The following is a 6000-nucleotide window of genomic DNA, read 5'->3' on the forward strand; positions in this document are numbered from 1 at the left end:
AGATTACCCTGTAACGATAAATCCAGGATATCGAGGATCATCTCAAAAACAATCAAATCTGATCAATTTATTAGCATTCCATCTATGGAAGTGACTTTTGGGAGAACAGTGATTGCAATATATTGTATTATAATGAGTTAGTACATCAATAATCATGATAGTGAGTACATCAATAATCATGATAGTTGATTCTCGTGCTCAAATGTACAGCCGATACTTTGATTTGAGCTTTGCTACTTCCTCTTTGACTCTGAATGGTAAGATGCTGTTCCTCCCTAAATATATATTTTTCAACGAGGGGATTTCCCACTTCAGCAGCTCAGAGCAGACTTGTTCGCTCAGACAGTTATTTGTGAGCACTAAAGTTTATACTTTATTGCCTCTTTCTTGGATAATCTTCATTATTTGTCGGAATTGGCTATCGATTAGTCCCACCTTCACGAATTTCACAACCTCTACGCCCTACCACTACAGATTTGCAAGGTAGCATCGCATGTCGAATTACTACTCGATGGGTAGTTTATAGCTCACGAGTTATATACATTTGTTTAAGTTTGTGGTGTTTTGAACAACTTCGAAGATGTTCTATTTTATTATGTTCTGCAACAAAGATGTCGCAGTCTTCCTCTCGTACTTATCCTCGAGATAATTGCCAATGCTGCTCTTCATTACCTGCATCTTGTCCTTGAACTCTCGGTTGTCACCTAATACTTGCTCGAAGTCACTGATGTTATTAGTGTTATTGGAGCTTAGCCTCGAGCGAGATGTCATTCTTGATGATTTATGCAAGCAGAAAGGTGATACTTCTTTGTTGTTCTGACCATTACTATTGTCAATATTGTTGTTGCTGTTATTAGCATTACCATTCAAATATATTATGGATTTTGTCGATGATGTGATTATCGATTTTGCGGATTTGTTTGAGGATTTCTTTGACGATTTATTATTCTGGTTGTTGTTGTGGATGTTGTTATTGTTGATGTTGTTGTCATTTGGCTTACTATTCGAGATATCAATGCCTTTAATTGGCAGATTATTTGATTAAACTTGACATTAGCGAAGAGGAGTCCTTAAGCGTCTATTAATTGTTATGCTGTTAATGGTTCGGCTGTTATTCTTTTGTTGGTTTTATGTTTTATTCGAAGCAATCGACTCTATTTCTGTATGATTTCCCAACCCCAACCCCAACCCCAACCCCAACCCCAACCCCAACCCCAACCCCAACCCCAACCCCAACCCCAACCCCTTGCCAATGCCATAGCTACTATTAGTATTAGTATTAGTATTATTATTAGTATTATTATTATTATTACCATTATTAGTATTAGCATTTTGGTTGACAATCTGATGAATCCGTTGCAAAGCCTTCTGACAATTCTCCTAAAATACCTTATTATCCTCGTCAAGCAAATGAGCCATAATATCCCATCGACACAAATGTTGATGAACATCCTGATACTTATTAGCACATAGCGTAATATCTTCCCATTTCTTTAATAGTCTTTTAATTTGTTTGTGCATAAGCTCATCAATCTTCTCATTTATGATTTCATGAGAGTTTGTGTTACTTTAACTTGTATTCTCTTTGTTGAGAGAGTGAAGATTGGGGTCAGTTGTGGCTGAAATTGTGATGTTGTGTCTCTTTGCTAGGTAAACCTGGTAGAGATCGCCATCTGTTGATGGCAGTTTGAAACAGTTGGTGTTCAATGCCTTGTAGATGCACTGTTCGCAGAGATTCAGACCGAATTTAATTTCGCTGAAGATTGCGAACCAATTGCAGCAGAAGTTGCATTTTGCTTATTACTTTTGGATGAATCTTTTTTGCATTTATTCCGATGTTTGCAGAGTTAATTTTGTTAATTTAATGCTAAAATATATTATCAAGTTGTTTTTATTACTATTATGGCAATAAGGCAGCAATATAATATATGGAAGGGGTTATTAGGGATTGAGGAATTTCAGGGAATATCCAATATGTAATAGGCTATATGAATGATAACAAGTATATGGCGGTGTGGTAGGTAATATGGGTCTAGTGCAATCATCGGCTATGCTGGTAAATGCTGTAGTATCAGGAACTGGGATGAAGAAGCTACTCAGTGTGGTCATACATCAGATCGACCAAATGACAGATATCGGCCTGCATCATCATCTTATACTTCCGCTTACTCTCAGCCATCAGCTGGTCAATCCCATTATCTTAATTAGCCCTACTTTTAAATACAACTTCCACTTCCTTCTATGATGACTGGTTCTCACCTTTATGCTTTTCATTCGGGCTGCCACTATCGTTCGACAAACAGTTCTTATAAACTGGCGATTTTTCATAATTCCTATAAATGTATGCCATTTGTGCTTCGCTATTGAGAGGGTCTTGCTCGATTATTTTCTTAAAGGCTTTCCATTTGTTTGTGAGGTCGATGTCTTATTAATACTCGCTTTGTCCATGGTACTCTTGGATGAAATCATCGAATGCTTTGAATAAGGTTTAGAGCTTAGGGTCGATTCGTTTGTTTGTTCGGGCTGATATCATTTTTGTCAGAATTTATATGTTTATGTGTTTGTATATATTTGTATTTATGCTTAATATATGCTTATTATATGTATCTATGAGAGATCATATTGGAATCTGTATCCATGCGATAAATTGATACAAAAATACAATAACTGTCAATCGATGTGTTATATAATTTGGATGTTAATGTTCATTCAATCATTTTTTTTTCTTGCTTACCCCCTTCTATAGACCCAGGGTCATTGGGTTATTAACGGTTAGCATTAATTTTAATATTAAAACAGTCAGAATTGATCAGACGGCCAACATGACACATGATCTACGGATCAGCCTTGAATGATTTCTCATGATTACAATTTTTAGAATATTCTAGAATTTATTTAACATATAATTTTATTTGCTAATCCATGCATAGAAATATGAGGATTGTTGATCATACATACATATATAATTTTATAAAAACATCTTTTTATAAAATAATTAAAAAGAAAATGCATAGCCTTAATAAATACACTCCATCTGCTTTTGATACTTTGATAACAGACATTTCAGGAGACACCCTTAAGACTGATATTTCTGATTAGCTGAAACGGAAGTACCTTGCTCCACTTCAAGAATAAGACAAATAAATTGAAGAGATCAGATCAGGGATTATCTATGGGGCATCATATCGGACAATTTTCTCCATACCAACAAGATATAAGAGTAACAAGCCGATTTGGATTCATTATCTTGTTGATACAGGAGCTTCAAAAACATATTTAACCAATTAAGCAATGAGAGCTTTAGTAGGTCCTAACATTGAAATATTCGGGAACACTTGTATTTTCATTAATGGCAAAGAAACTCTCGTAGGTATATCATCTCATCATTTTGACTGTGTGAACATTCTCGGCATGGATTTTCTAATGGCAAGAAAAGAATTTAAATATTGTCTCCCTGGGATGAATCAACAGTCAGTTACCATCAATTTTTGATTTGTATGATTAAATTATCAACATTTTTTTTACTCAATAATATATTCTTAAACATCAGATCTTGAATTAGGCAAGAAGAGATTGGATAACTGGAACAAATTAATCCTTTGATTATTCTATTATAATAATAATTTATAAACAAATTATATAAAGTGAAGGGTCCCGTAAGGCCCCGGAGCTTCATTACCTTTTTGCTTACTGCTGAATCCCGCGAGTTCTTCATAGAGCGCCTCGATATCTCTCCAAGCCTGAGAGACCACAGATCTTTCTCGTGGACTAGATTTTAAATGTCTTGCTCGAGCATGTTGGAGGATGCGTGGCCACCTCAGCCAAGTCGCCTTCACTCGATTACTCCGAGTACGAAGGCTTCTCAGCTGAGTTATCATCCTCGGTGAGTGAAATCTCATTTTAGCAGATTGTGTTGGTGCATACTTCGTTAGGGTTGGGTTTCTGGCTCGGACTGTTGCCTTGGATTGCGTGAACTTGCTCGTTGGTTTAGGACTGTGGGAGAGTTCGGCCAGGCGAGGCAGCTCGAATTGGATGTTTTGGGCCTAATCGAAGGCTGTCTCGTTATTGAAGTTCTTGATCATTGGGGATGGAGTCGATCAGCACAAACACGATGCTCTTCAGGTTCTATCAACTGTCGATGCAGAACACCAGTCCATGATATGATGGTGCAATGCCTGCTTTTAATCGAATCGGCTCCCTGTGTTCAGGGATTGGATGTTGGGATTTGCTGAGTTCTTCAAGAGTTGCTTGACAATCCGTAGGGACTTTATTTATAGGTCTCCGATGATGAGCGTGTTGACAGTTTCTGAGGAGATGCTTTCGATCTCTCACTTATGAGTTATTGCTGCCTAGTTCAGGAACTGCGATGACCTGTTCATTATCTTGTAGCTCTTCTCCTCGTCCTGGTTGCGTGACGCGTAGAAGAATAAAGCATTCCCCTTCTAGAATCTACTAGGTTGGCCTGCGCTGCCTCGACACTCAGGAAGTACGCAATATTCTCATGGTTGTATACGGCATAGTAGCGTCAAGAGAGTAACCGCCCTCTCACGCCCATCACAGCTTCTGCTATTGCGCATTCGTTGCGATAATTGGCATTGATCTGGTGGCTAAATATAAGTGGAGCACAGATCAGAGCAGCCACAGAAAGATGATGGCGAATTAGTGTGGGCTTTGCACATCCGTGGCAACTTAGATGAGAAACTTGTTGCGATAGTGCGGTATTGAGTAAGGGCGAGTTTCTGAGGCGCATGGTGAATTATTTGACACTCTTTGGTCAGCGAGTATGGCTTTCAGTCGAAGGAAGTGGTCCATTATCCTTTTGTCGAGCTGATTCATAGATTATTAATTCATCTCATTTGATTCAGGGCCATTATGAATATAGCTGTCGACATCGCGCATCCGATTTATATTTAATGCGTCTCCGAGGTTTGTTTATCTGATGCGGGTATTTCTCGGATCGTGCACGAGGCTGCTTCGGCATTGTTCCGATATTGGTTGGTTATTTCAGATCAGATACATCGATGTATGCCTTTATGTTTCTGAGGTATGCGCCATTGCTCAGAATAGTAAGCTGGTTTATGTGTTCAATTGTCTGATAACAGAAATGCGATGAAATATATTCGCTTTCGAGGTGTTGCCAATTACAACTGTCTGATGATCAATGCCCGGACTGCAATCTTCTCATTTGAATTGATGATCATCAACCAAGTGACCATTCCAACATCTGTGCTCAATTGACTGAGATCGCAACTCAACGGACAGAGTCTATGATCTGCCGATTCAGATTATCAAATTATCGATGAGTTTTTAAACTGAGCAATTAATTGATTTATTCGGAAACGCGTTCACATATTTCATCAGCATACATACATTGCATATCGGATATTTTGTCAATGAACTATCATACGTTTTGATCATCGATATAGGCTTTAACTTTGGGAAATGATAACTTAAGGATTTATTTCGCACGTTTGGGGTCTTTGATTTGATTGTTCCCTAAATATATGTGATAATTACCTAAGTAAAGTACGGTCAGATTCTTCCAATCTGCTTTGCTCAGATACTGACATCCTTCATTGCTGATTTGATTGTCCCCTAAATATATGTGATAATTACCTAAGTAAAGATCGGTCAGATTCTTCCAATCTGCTTTGCTCAGATACTGACATCCTTCATTGCTGATTTGATTGTTGTCTAAATATATGTGATAATTACGTAAGTAAAGATCGGTCAGATTCTTCCAATCTGCTTTGCTCAGATACTGACATCCTTCATTGCTGATTTGATTGTTGTCTAAATATATGTGATAATTACGTAAGCGAAGATCGGTCAGATTCGGCAGAGTGCAGTGATTCGTAAGGAGTTTGATTTTGTTTGTATCAACCTTACAATCATCGAAATCAATGTCGGTTGTCTTCATTGGTATCTTCGGCAGTTGCAGTCTTTCGATTTCTCCGAGGATTGCGCAGAGAGGCTAAAATTCCTTTTCTTCAGTTGGAG

Source organism: Brachycentrus maculatus, unplaced genomic scaffold (assembly GCF_059751285.1).
Source record: "Brachycentrus maculatus isolate JH-2025_06_01 unplaced genomic scaffold, ASM5975128v1 h1tg001509l, whole genome shotgun sequence".
In the NCBI taxonomy this organism is placed as follows: Eukaryota; Metazoa; Arthropoda; class Insecta; order Trichoptera; family Brachycentridae; genus Brachycentrus; species Brachycentrus maculatus.